This window comes from Calliphora vicina, chromosome 5 (genome assembly GCF_958450345.1).
Source record: "Calliphora vicina chromosome 5, idCalVici1.1, whole genome shotgun sequence".
Lineage (NCBI taxonomy): Eukaryota > Metazoa > Arthropoda > Insecta > Diptera > Calliphoridae > Calliphora > Calliphora vicina.
The window spans coordinates 92,335,049-92,347,820 of NC_088784.1; the positions used below are offsets into that span (position 1 = coordinate 92,335,049).

The following is a 12,772-nucleotide window of genomic DNA, read 5'->3' on the forward strand; positions in this document are numbered from 1 at the left end:
TAAACAATTGCGCAATCAAGTGCTCAAAGAAAATGTTTTCTTTTAATTTTTGCTTTCCTGGTTGCTTCTTGTTTTAAAACAAAACTAATGTAGACCATATTAAAGGTCATTACATTTGTTATTTACGTCATTTCTTTTGAATCATTTGTAATCATCATCATCATAGTCATAGTCATAGTCATCACTATCATTATTTTTTGTTATTCAAACAAACAACTCAAACTTAAAGCTGAATTGGTCTATGACTAATATAGTTTTAAGTGCTTTTACGCCGAAAAGGACTTATAGGACAATTTGAGTTGTAATTATTTTGTTTGCAATAAAAATGATTTATTCATCACCGTCTTTGAATTTAAAATAAAAAACAAGTTTTACTGTTTGTTACCTTCACCACTGTGGCCACAGTTTAAATGACATACAACTAAAACTTTTTTCGTTAAACATCTGTTTTTTTGGTTTTTTAATTTTTTGCAAAAATGCTTGAATAATCACAATATAGTTTTGATGCATCATCATTATGCATATCCATAGCTATGGAGAGATTTTTTGTTTAAAAATTTTTAAGTGAAATTATAAATTTTATTAGACTTTTCTCCACATAATTAATCATAACTTAAAAAGGGTTATTCCGATATTATTAAAATAAACTCTGAAGAATTTTAATTTACATAGCTTTTAATTTATTTATATATTGCGTTTTAATCGGCTCATTAGTTTCGGAGTTATAATAACAAATTTAAGCAAAAAATATATTTTTTTACTGAAAATAGCAAATTTTTTTTGATTTAAAAAAATCTTGAAAAATCGAAAACGGCAAAAATTGTTCAGACTTATTGCTTTATCACAAAGCCACATGTAATAGGAACAAAATGCAATATCCATCATAAATATAGGTGGATTCTTTTCGAATTTATTTACAATTATGTGAATTGGCTCATTTTCACAAAATTTTAGGTTTTTGTTTGATATGCATAAAGTTAAGTAGTTAATGTTCTTCATTCGATTAATTGAATTTTGGAAGAATTTTCCCCATGCTATGTTTAATTTTTTCATATATATTGCGTTTCAATCGGCTCAGTAGTTTCGGAGTTGTGATAACAAATTGAAGAAAAAAATATATTTTTTAGGTGAAAATAGCAATTTTTATGGTTATAACAAAAATCATGAAAAATCGAAAGCGGCAGAAATTCTTCAGATTAATACTTTGTCACAAAGCCAGTTGTAATGGAAACAAAATGAGGTACCGATCATAAATATCGATGGATTATTTTCGAATTTATTCACAATTATATGCATTGGCTCATTTTCACAACATTTTAGGTTTTTGTTTGATATACATAAAATTGAGTAGTTAATGTTCTTCTTTCGATTGATTGAATTTTCAAAACATTTTCCCTATGCTATGTAAACATTTTCGCAAATGTATATATTGCGTTTCAATCGGCTCAGTAGTTTCGGAGTTATAATAACAAATTCAAGCAAAAAAAAATATTTTTACGTGAAAAAAACAAATTTTTTGGTTTTAAAAAAATCATGAAAAATCGAAAACAGCAGATAGTGTTCAAATTTGTTACTTTATCGACAAGCCAGATGTAATGGGAACAAAATGAGATATGGGTCATAAATATCAATTGGCTATTTTCGAATTTATTCACAATTAAGTGAATTGGCTCATTTTCACAAAATTTTAGTTTTTTCTTTTATATACATAAAATTTAGTAGTAAGTTTCTTCTTTCGATTAATTGAATTTTGAAAACGTTTTCCCCATGCTATGTTCAAATTTTTATATATATATTGCATTTCAATCGCCTCAGTAGTTTCGGAGTTATAGTAACAAATTTAAGCAAAAAATATATTTTTTACTGAAAATATGAAACTTTTTTTATTTTAAAAAAATCATAAAAAATCGAATACGGCGGAAATTGTTCAGACTTATTACTTTATCGCAAAGCCACATGTAATAGGAACAAAATGAGATATCGGTCAGAAACCTCAATTGACTATTTTCGAATTTATTTACAATTAAATGAATTGGCACATTTTCTCATTTAGATTTTTGTTTGATATACATAAAATTGAGTAGTTGATGTTTTTCTTACGAGATTTTTTTCCGGGTCAAATATGAATCAAGTGCTAACAATTTTATAGATATTTTTTTGCCCAATTTTTTTTATAAAAACCTGATGTTGACACTTGAAATTAAATAAAATTAATAAAATTCGTAAAAAAAATGAACCACTCACTTTTAGAACAAATTAAATTTTACTTTCAAAATGGGTCTAATTTGACCCCAAGACCCTATGAAGGTTAAATTATAAGTTTACATTCGTTGAGTTTCATTTGGTTGTTATAACCATATTCACGTGTTCCAAATTAGCTGCCGGCATTTCTTTTTTTTTTTTTTTTTTGCTTTTCTCCAACTACTTTTTCATTCCCTTCAATTGTTATTTATATTTTATTTTTATACAGTAAAGTGTCATCACTTTATATGTTTATTTCATATAATTTATTTCTGGATTTCTTTTATTCAACTGTTGTTTGCAATTATTTTGCTGTGAGTAAATGGTTTTTGTAGTTTTTGCTATTAGACTGGAAACAAAAATTAAAGAAAAAAATTAAGATATTTCATTGCATCAACTACTGTATACATAAATTAATACATTTATAAGAGAATAATTACACGGTGCTACATGAAATAAAACTTGGAAAACGACCAGGCGTGAGTTATAGGTTTTCATGAGTACATTAGAAATTGTGTCTAAACATTTCAGAAACCCGCTCAATTTCAGACTTATTCTAAAAAAAACGTTTTCAGTATTCGTCAACTTATCGAACTGTAACTCAGTCAGTTTTTATGCGACATTAAATTTTTTACCGATTTTGCAAAGAAAACTGATTACGCATTTTCTTTATCAAAATTAAAACCAGTAAAACTAGCTTATAAATTTCAGTGAATTTATCAATAAAAATTGGGAATTTTGTATTTCCGAATAAACTTTTAACGATAATTTTTTTTGATTTTAGTCGTGTTTCATTGCTTACTTTGATATGAAAGTTTATTCAAATTTATACCAATCTAGAAAGACAATTTAGTTCTTAGCAAAAAATGGTATTAATGTTTCAAATCGGATGAAAATTGTAAAAGTTATTCAACTTTTCATTAACACTATAAAAAAGTAATATAAGGCAAATTTTTTCGAAAAAAAATTAATAACTTTTGCAAATATAAACCGATTTTAACAACTAATATCTCATTTTTGTCCATATAAAATTCACTATGCAAAAAAATTGATTTTTTAGAAAAAAACTAAAATAACTATTGTGGAATTTGAAAAAGTTTTAAAAGTGGCGTATTTTTGAATCTAATTGAGATATTGAATTGAAATTTTTAACTTATCTAAACAAAAGAAATTAGTTCGGAATAAATGTGGATCAAATTGGTCCTAATACTTGCAATTCTATTAAAATTTTGATACAAATTTTAGTTTTAGAAACTTAATAAATATGTAATATGTAATAAAATCTTTATTTAGAAACAAAACTCAATGAAATTTTCAAAGTTTTTTTAAATTTGTCTTTCTAAATAATAATGTGTAAAAAACCTTGTCGAAAGGTCAAAGGTCAAATATTGAAATATTGATAAAAAAAATTGGCCAATTTCCGAAGCGCGTAAAATAGAACATATTTTGTATACCAAAATTTTCTCAGTAAAAATACCTTACATAAAATTGTTATATGTTCTTAAAGAATGTTTTGTTTTTAATAAAAAAAAATTAAGTCACCTTTTCGCCCAATAAACAGCAAAATTCTACTATTTTAGGAATTTTTAAATTGAAAATCGTTTATTTTTTTATTAGAAATTGATATTACTCTGAAATATTTTGTATATTATAATATACAAAATATTTCATAATTATTGGTAATTTAGTTGTCTATATAACAACAAAATTCGGCTGCATTCAGTTCAAAAGGACGCCATATATTTTTAAAAAATCGGACCAAGGTATGGCAAATGTCGAACCCCCATAGAAGCATTTGTAGAGCCCATTTTAATAATTTAAACTCTTTGTCTACGCCTACGTCAAATTTTATTTCGATCGGACTAGCCGTTTAAAAGTGCCAGATTTATTTCCAGAAAATTAATCGAATTATTCCAATAATTTAATTTTTTTTAAAAAAGTAAAGAATGAAGCTTTGATGTCGGTTTTTAATATTTTATTGTTAAAGATAAACAAAGCATAACGTTAAAGTTAACAATTCAAGTATTGATAATGTTAAAAATCATTCGAAAACAAAGTCCATCATTAAATGTTCAACATAAATATTCTGACCAGATTAACTCCCGAACAATCTACAAAACAATTGACTAGCTAAAACCTTTAGTTTCCGTTTTGGAGCTTTGCTTTAAAAAAATTTAGCTAGTTGGACATGATCCTGAATTCAAATACAATATAAATGCATTAAGAACTTTTTTATGTCGTTTAATTCTTTAGTAATTGAATTATTCAATTTTTTTAAATTATTTATAACAAATTGTATTATAACCTCAAGCTCTGTCAACGTTGCCGAATCTATGCTTAATAAAGTTGTCTTGGGGAATTACACAAATCTGTCCAAAGTATGATATCATTGTCAGTGAACGTGGCTAATTTGAAGTCAGGCAGTGCATGTTTGACGCATTTACAAATACGCAAAAAGTTTATTACCATGTTAGAGAAAGATGTACAACGATGTTCAAAATCATGTATAAGACGAATTCCATGCTTTTCTTGCAACAAAACGTTAGTTTGCAATATTTGTGTTTATCATTCGATTTATTAAATATTTTGCAACAATAACGTACGCGGTTAATAAAATCACTTATATACATATATTTTAAGATCGTGGCCTTTATCTATTTCAATTTAATCATTATAAATGTCATCCTCAATATCACTTTCGACGACCGTTTCAAAATCACATTATCCATTACATTCAACTCCACTTTAATCTAAGTTAATATTTTTATTATTAATTGCGATTCTTCTAATATTTCGCCAGCTAAATAACAAATACTTTATTCCGTTATTCGTTATTTCGTTATTCGAAAATGGCCATTTTTAAATTGTTCGAATAATTATTCGTAAGAAATTATTCGATTAATTGAACGATCATTAGTCGAATGAATACCCTACTATATATAATAGAACAAAAATCATTACCATTTATGCAATTTTCTTTTATGTAGCTTCGAAATATTATAAAACTATACTTTTTGCTTACATAAAAAGTGGTGCATTTATAACCCCTTGATAAAATTGAGGGTGAAATCATCATTTAAGTATGACAGAAAAGAAAACATCATGTGTGTTGGTAGAAAGATGGGATAAATTCAAAATAAAGGCTTAAAATTTGAACAATTCTGCATTTCTAAGTCTTTATTGCTAATATATTGGCAATAATAAAATTTACCTTTTGCACTAAACACAGTTCTTGTTAAGAATTCTGGATTTTATTTCACTTGATATGCGTGTGAATGTCGCGTTATGTACCGTGAAAATAAGTTTTTTACTTGTTGAACATTTCGCATTTTTTAAGAAGATATGCAGAACTAGTTCATCTTTTTAGTTACAAAAGCTTTTCACTAAACAGGTATAAATAGTGGATCGCTATAGACAGCTTAGTCGATATAGCTGTCGATATGTATGTTGAAATCAAATTTCCTAAATCCGCTATAGTTCAACTTAGATTGCTATTTAAAATCGTTAAATAAAAAGTATACTCTGGTGAAGGGTATATTAGATTTGGCACAGAATATTGCATTTACTTACTTGCTAAACCCTTCAATTTTATATATAAGTTTGGCATTCCGTTTGTAATTTCTACATTTTTCATTAGCGACCCCACAGAGTATATATATTCTGGATCGTTATAGATAGCGAAGTCGATATTGTCATGTCTATCTGTCCGTCTATCCGTCTGTATGTTGAAATCAACTTTCCGTAGCAACCAAATAACTCACAAACATGATTGATAGAAGCATCAATATATCGAGAATTTTCCCGGCTCTGTTGCTATTTAAAATCGAGAAAAACGACCCACAAAAAGCTGAGGTATAAGGAAAAAGTCGGACAAAACTAGAGTGTTGGCCTATTTTTGATATATATCAGGATTACTAAGTCATTAATATAGACAATATGAATATCTAATGATAGATATTTCAAAGTCCATTGAAACGATGTATTTAAGGCTATAGTTGGGTCAAAATCGGGAAAAATATTTTTTAACCCCAATTTTTTTTAACCAAAAAAATGTTTTTGTCATACATTTTTTTGACTAATAAATTAAAAAAAAAAAATTAAAAATTTTGAAAAAAATATTTTTTTTTAAATTTTGTTTACCTCAAAATATTTAAAATTTTTATTTTAAAGTATAATTTGGTGAAGCGCATATAAGATTCGGCACTGCCGAATATAGCTCTCTTACTTGTTTTTTATCTTTTTGAACCACCCAAATACAAATTTGTAGGTATAAATGTAAGCATGTGTGAATAGTAGTCATGCATTAGTATTGTTTCTTTCACATGATTTTTTGTTTTATAACCCTATAAACAATATAATGCGAAAATTATTCAAAATAGTATTTCTCAGAAGAAACTATTTATTGTGAAAAAAGTAATATTCTTAAAGCTGAAGAACCTCCTTCGAAAGAAATTGTGCAGTCAAAGCGATACATGTAAGCAATACTTAAACAGCAGTCTAATATCCTTTAAGATTGGGAACTTTACAAAACGTATTACAATGTTATATAGACTTAATGAAAATGTTTCTAAATATTTCTCTAAATTTTTGCTGGGACATTTGCAAAGTGTTTTAGTTAATGTTTAAATAAATTGTTGACTATTGTTTTTAATTACATTTGTGGTTTCGCCACAATGATCATTATCGTCATCATTATAATGAAGTAGATGAAAAATAATTGTTTAATTTTGTTCGTTCATTATTTTCATTCATTCAGTCATTCACTCGCAGTTACTTTGTTAGTTGTTAGTTTTTTGAAAATAAATGAAAATTTATGCATTCATTAAAAGGAGCATATGGAATAGAAAGATGGAAAATAGTTACACATAAATATTTCTTTGTTTTTATATTTAGTCCTTTGTAGATGCTATTTTATAATTGCTGTAATACTTTATGTTGTTTTCTCGGAGTAAAAGTTTTATTATTGTTATTATTAATGTCAAAAAAAGTTAAATACTTTTGCGTACATGTGTATAGATTTCTTGGAAATAACTAAAACTATTTCTAAGTATTGCCACTGCTAATATTACAGCATTAATTATTATTATAAAATTTGCAAATATTTTTGGCAATTTGTGGTTTTGTTTTAATTAAACATACTTCATGCTGAACAGAACTTTTGGTTTATTTGAAAATATTAATCAAATAATATAAACATATAAGGACAGAGTTTGTGGAAAGTAAGACTTTTTTTATTGATAACATCACTCCTAATACCGCAAATATTTTTTGTTTGAACGTTTAATTTAATGATTAAATTAGGAAATTAAAATTTCCGAGACCATAGAGAACCTTTGAGCCAATTTCTACTTCCTTTTTTTATTCCCAATTTTTTAACAATAATTTTCTCCTTTATAATTACAGAAATTTTGGATTTATATTAAAATGGGTAAGTTTAAAAACTTTATTAAATCAAAAAAAACTCTTTAACAAAAAATTATGTAATTTTGTCCAGCTACACCAACAAAATTAACAGTTTATGCTAAAGGAAAGTATAAAATAATATTTGCCACAGCACTATCAGTGGAACTTAACAAAATAAAATAGATATTCAGATTTACAAATGAAAATCTAACAAACTTTACACAGAAATTTCTACATTCCACAAAGGAAGCGGAAACTAAAAGAAACGTATAACAAGTAAAAGCAAAAAAGGTTAACAGTCATGGCAAAATATAATATGAAACAGCAACAAAAAAAGATAAAAATATTCTAATACATACACAAATATTTACACACTTTACTAGTTTACAAATACACACACTTACATAGAGATATAGAAAACCTTGATACTTTCCAAAAAAAATACAACAAAAAAAATAACAAATTAAAAGGAAAATATTTTTATCTTTAGTTCTCTAGGACAAAGTGCACCATGATGGTTGCTCTGCAAAGGCAAAGAAAAGCAAACAACATATAATAAAATTACCAAATAATATTCAGCCCAGAACAACTGAAACTAGGGTGCACCTTAATTAGGATTTTCAATGCCTCCAAGGTCTAAAATTTTTCTCTGTTATCTGAACGCCAAGTGTTTCTTTCAGTACTCATGAAAGATCTGCACAAGCACATTCATTTGTCATCTTCAATGTTTCACATGTTTCACTTTACTCGTCAATTCTATAACATTCTTTCGCTCACTGACATTGAAAAGTGAGTGAGTATTGTGTCCTACAAAAATAAAACGATCATTCGAATGTAGGTTTGTTATGTATGTATATGATCATATGCTGCCGCGTTAATATTTTATTTAAAATATTAGTTTAAATAAAATACAATTTGATTTTTTAAAATTTTAATCAATTATTTCACGCATAAATCTCTAATTGTCAAAAGACTGCGCGTTTTTACAACTAACAACAGAAATAATTGATTTAATTCACTACAAGCAATTCTCAAAATGAAATGGTCGTTATACAATATACTGAGCTAATGAGCTAAAAGAGCGACCTAGTTCATTTCAGTGAGCTGAGCTGAAAAGAGCGGTCACTTCACTAAGCTAATAAACCAAACTCTAGTTTATTAACATCTATTAGCATTTTGTTAAACAATTAAATTTTTTTAAGCCATTATTTACGGTTTTTAGCAAAACTTTGCCATCAGGGTGCTCTGGTTAGATTAATATATTCATTTGAAAATAATGTAAACCGGAGTTATTCTAAGCCCGAACATATAATAACCTACACTAAGTAAAAGAGCAAACACTTTTTTCTTTTTAAATTTCAATAATTTATATTTTTGAGTGATTTTCGGAAGTGGGCCTTATATGGGCGCAATAACCAATTATGGACCGATCACCATGAAATTAGGACGTGTGATTTATGTCTATATTTATGTTAACTATGTTGAATTTTGTGTGTATACTAGGGTTGCCAGTTTTATATTTGCAAAAAGCGGGACAATTTTAAAAATAGGTAAAATATGGCGGGATTTTCAAAACTTACCCGGGAAAAAATATAATAAATTATACCTCAACTATCTTAATACGGATTTTTCCCCAAATTGTAAATTTATGCAATAAATGTACAAATCTTATAATAGAGTTAAATAAAAGTTCGTCCTGTATAAAAAAAGCGCAACATCTTTTGTTTTTTTGTTTGCTACTTTAACTAGATTCGGAAATTTTCCATACAAAAAATAAAAAAAATATATTGAAAAATATTGGGTGTATGGCTAAAAAATGCGGGATTTTTTAAAATTTTTAGCTTTTATTTTGAAACATTTGTACAATATAAATTTATTCAAAGAATTGGCCATTGTTAGCTATAACATTTACCCATCTTTCTGGCAACATATGGATTCCGAGGCAAAAGAACTACCCATCTTTTGAGGCAAGAACGAATCAAGCCAATATCGGATACTCTGTTTTAAAGTGAAGCGTATTACAGAGAGAGCGTCCTGCATCAATCGAAACAAATGATAGTCTGACGGGGCAAGGTCTGGACTATAAAGCGGGTGAGGCAAAGCTTCCCAACCACTTTATTTTAAGTAGTTTTTGACAGGTACTGCAACATGTGCCCGAGTGTTGTTATAATAGAGTATCACAGCTTCATGTCCGGCCGCATATTCTGGAAGTTTTTCGACCAATGTTCGCTTCAAACGAATCAGTTGTGTTCGGTACAGGTTCTCTGTGGTGGTCTGGTCAGATGTCAGCAGTTCATAATAGATAGAATCCTTTTGGTCCCACCAAATATAGAGCATTACCTTATCGCCATGAATATTTGGCTTTGGTGTCGATTCGGATGATTGGCCGGACGTCACATACGATCCCTTACACTTCGGGTTAACTCAATGGATCCATTTTTCATCGCAAGTAATTATTCGGTGCAAAAATATTTTTTTTTATAGCGTTTAAGCAGCAATTCAGACATAAAATATCGTCTTACAAGGTCTCTTAGCTTCAATTCGTATGGTACCCAATTTCCCTGCTCTTGGATGAATAATGCTGCCTGCAAATGTTTTGAAATTGCTGATTGAGTAGGTCCCAATGATTTTGGAAGCTCTTGTTGAGTTTGACAATAATTTTCATGGAGTAATGCATCCATTTCTTCCGTGTCAAAATCTCCACTTCGCAACGTTGAAACCGATGGAACATATTCACCTTTGCTGAGCAATCGGTGTGCTTCAGCGGAACTTTTTTCAAATTAAAGAAGTAAAGCAAAACTTCTTTCATATTTTTTTTTTTCGACATTTCAATGCAAAAAACCTTTGTGTATGGGAAGTTTTGCTTTACTTCCAAAAATTGAAAAAATTAAAAACAGAAATACAGAAATGCTGTTCTAGAATTTAACATAGATTGATAAATACCTGGTTATGTATACGAACTGTTTTCAGTTCCACTTACTTTTTTTGTTGAATTTTTTATAAATAAATGATTTTTTTTTTTCAATTTAATAAATATTTAATTCAAAATCTACTGTTCTTTTAGATGAGGAAAATCAAAAAAAGCGGGTATTAGGAATCCAGCACGGGACGCGGGATTTCATGAGTAAAATCGGGGCAATCCCGCGTAAATCGGGACAATTGGCAACCCTAGTGTATACCAAAATGTTTAAGCGATTTATGCACGTTAAAGTAATTTTCGGAAGCGGGTCTATATGGAAGCTATGACTAATTATGGACCGATCGTAACAAAATTTGGTGACATCAATTTTGTATATATAAAACTTATTTGGAGCGGAATCTGTGGAGATACATACATAAATTTAACATTTATGACCGATAAAATACAATTTCGGAAGGACATTTGTATGGGGGCTAGGTGAAATAATGGACCGATTTCAGCCAGTTTCAATAGGCTTGGTCCTTGGGCCGAAAAAATAAAATGTACCGAATTTGATCGAAATATCTTCAAAATTGCGAATCGACTCAGAAAGTGATTCTAAGTCGATCGGTATACTTTAAGCGTTACAAACATCTGCGCAAATATGTGTTTTAATATGTTTGATTAAAATTTGCAAGTTTGTGTTATTATTTACAATTTCAAGTTCTATCAGCCTTTCAACAAACAGCCTTACTTTTGATTAAAATTTGCAAGTTTGTGTTATTTTTTACAATTTCAAGTTCTATCAGTCTTTCAACAAACAGCCTTACTTTTATATTTAATGATCTATGAGTAAATAAAGATCAAAAACTAGTTTTAGGTGTACATTTTTTTCAATATTTAATTTTTGAAATTTTTTGGAAAATATTGATACTTTGACCCAGAACATGACATTTTAAATAAAAGGTGCACTTCTAAACCATAGGGTAACATAGAGACGAGACGTAATTGTCAAAAACCTAAGTCTGTTGTCAAAAACCTATCTCTGGCAACAACAAAATACATTCTAGTCAATGTATTTTGTTGTTGTATCAGACATATGATTTGTTGTATTTTTGTTTGACAAGTCGGAGTGTCTCGTCTCTATGTATAATTCTCTATGCTCTAAACTTTATCCGATTATTATGCTAATATTTAAAGCATTTGGATTTTATATGACGGAAAACAATTCTGAACATTAGAAGCATCAAAAATCCATAAAATGCGAAATTAGGGCCACCCTAGTGTAGAGTGTATATGTTCATTTGTTTGTGACCTTCATTCGTTTAAAGTTTGAGTTTTAGTTTAGTTTAGTTCTCCTTCAACACGACTACGAAAACGAGTTTTTCATAATGTAGTTTTTGTTATTGTTGGATGTTTTACCCACACTGTTATTTATTCCACTAAACAGACCCACACTTTCAGTTACGTATTGAAGTGTATCCTTGGAAAAATAACTGAACTTCACGTATACAGTAGAGTGTCTCATTTAGTATGGATTACAAAAATATTTCGATAAATGAAAAAATACTTCATATAAAGAAAATGTTTCTTTACTTATATGAAGTAATTTTTTTAAGGTTTTGAGTTTTGATAAACAATTTTTTGTTTTTAATCTTCTGATCAAACTAACTATTGTTATATATAACCAGTATTCAGCTTTCAAGCGATAAATATTAAAATTTACAAATTTCTTGACGACATAGATTCATTGATTTTAAAACAATTGTGTCATACAAACTTAGATGGTACTACCCTAATGCACTCTCAACATGTAGTCAGTTAGTTGATTATTTTTTGCAAATTAAACTCAACGAAAAAAACACACACTTTAGCAATTGTATAGACAAATATTTTACTTTTGCTATTCTACTCCCACGATGGGGTACCTTTATTCTTAATACATACTACAGTTGTATGTAGAAGATTGCGTGGTGTTTCCTTAAATATGCTGGTTACTCTGATTGTTGTATAACTAAGTGGATTTTGTAAAGTGGGCATAGAAACAGCAGCAAATACAATTATCTTTAATTCTTAGAATTGAAAGTACATTAATATTTACATAAGCTAGTATTAATTATGGGAAGTATAAAGATTTAATATTTATAGCACATATTTTCTGTTCATGTTTGTGATAAGGATTTAAATAATTTTAATAAAATCTAGGTATTTTATTTATTGATTTGTCGT

General features: G+C 28.2%; 1 long non-coding RNA gene across 1 annotated transcript in view; it reads left to right on the forward strand.

Annotated features, from left to right (window-relative positions):
* Nucleotides 1-12,772, forward strand: part of LOC135962345 (uncharacterized) — a 120,018-nt gene that overhangs the window by 39,088 nt on the left and 68,158 nt on the right. The window contains exon 2 of the long non-coding RNA XR_010576646.1: nucleotides 7,645-7,669. This is a non-coding gene — a long non-coding RNA (uncharacterized LOC135962345). The remainder of the gene's footprint in view (nucleotides 1-7,644; nucleotides 7,670-12,772) is intronic.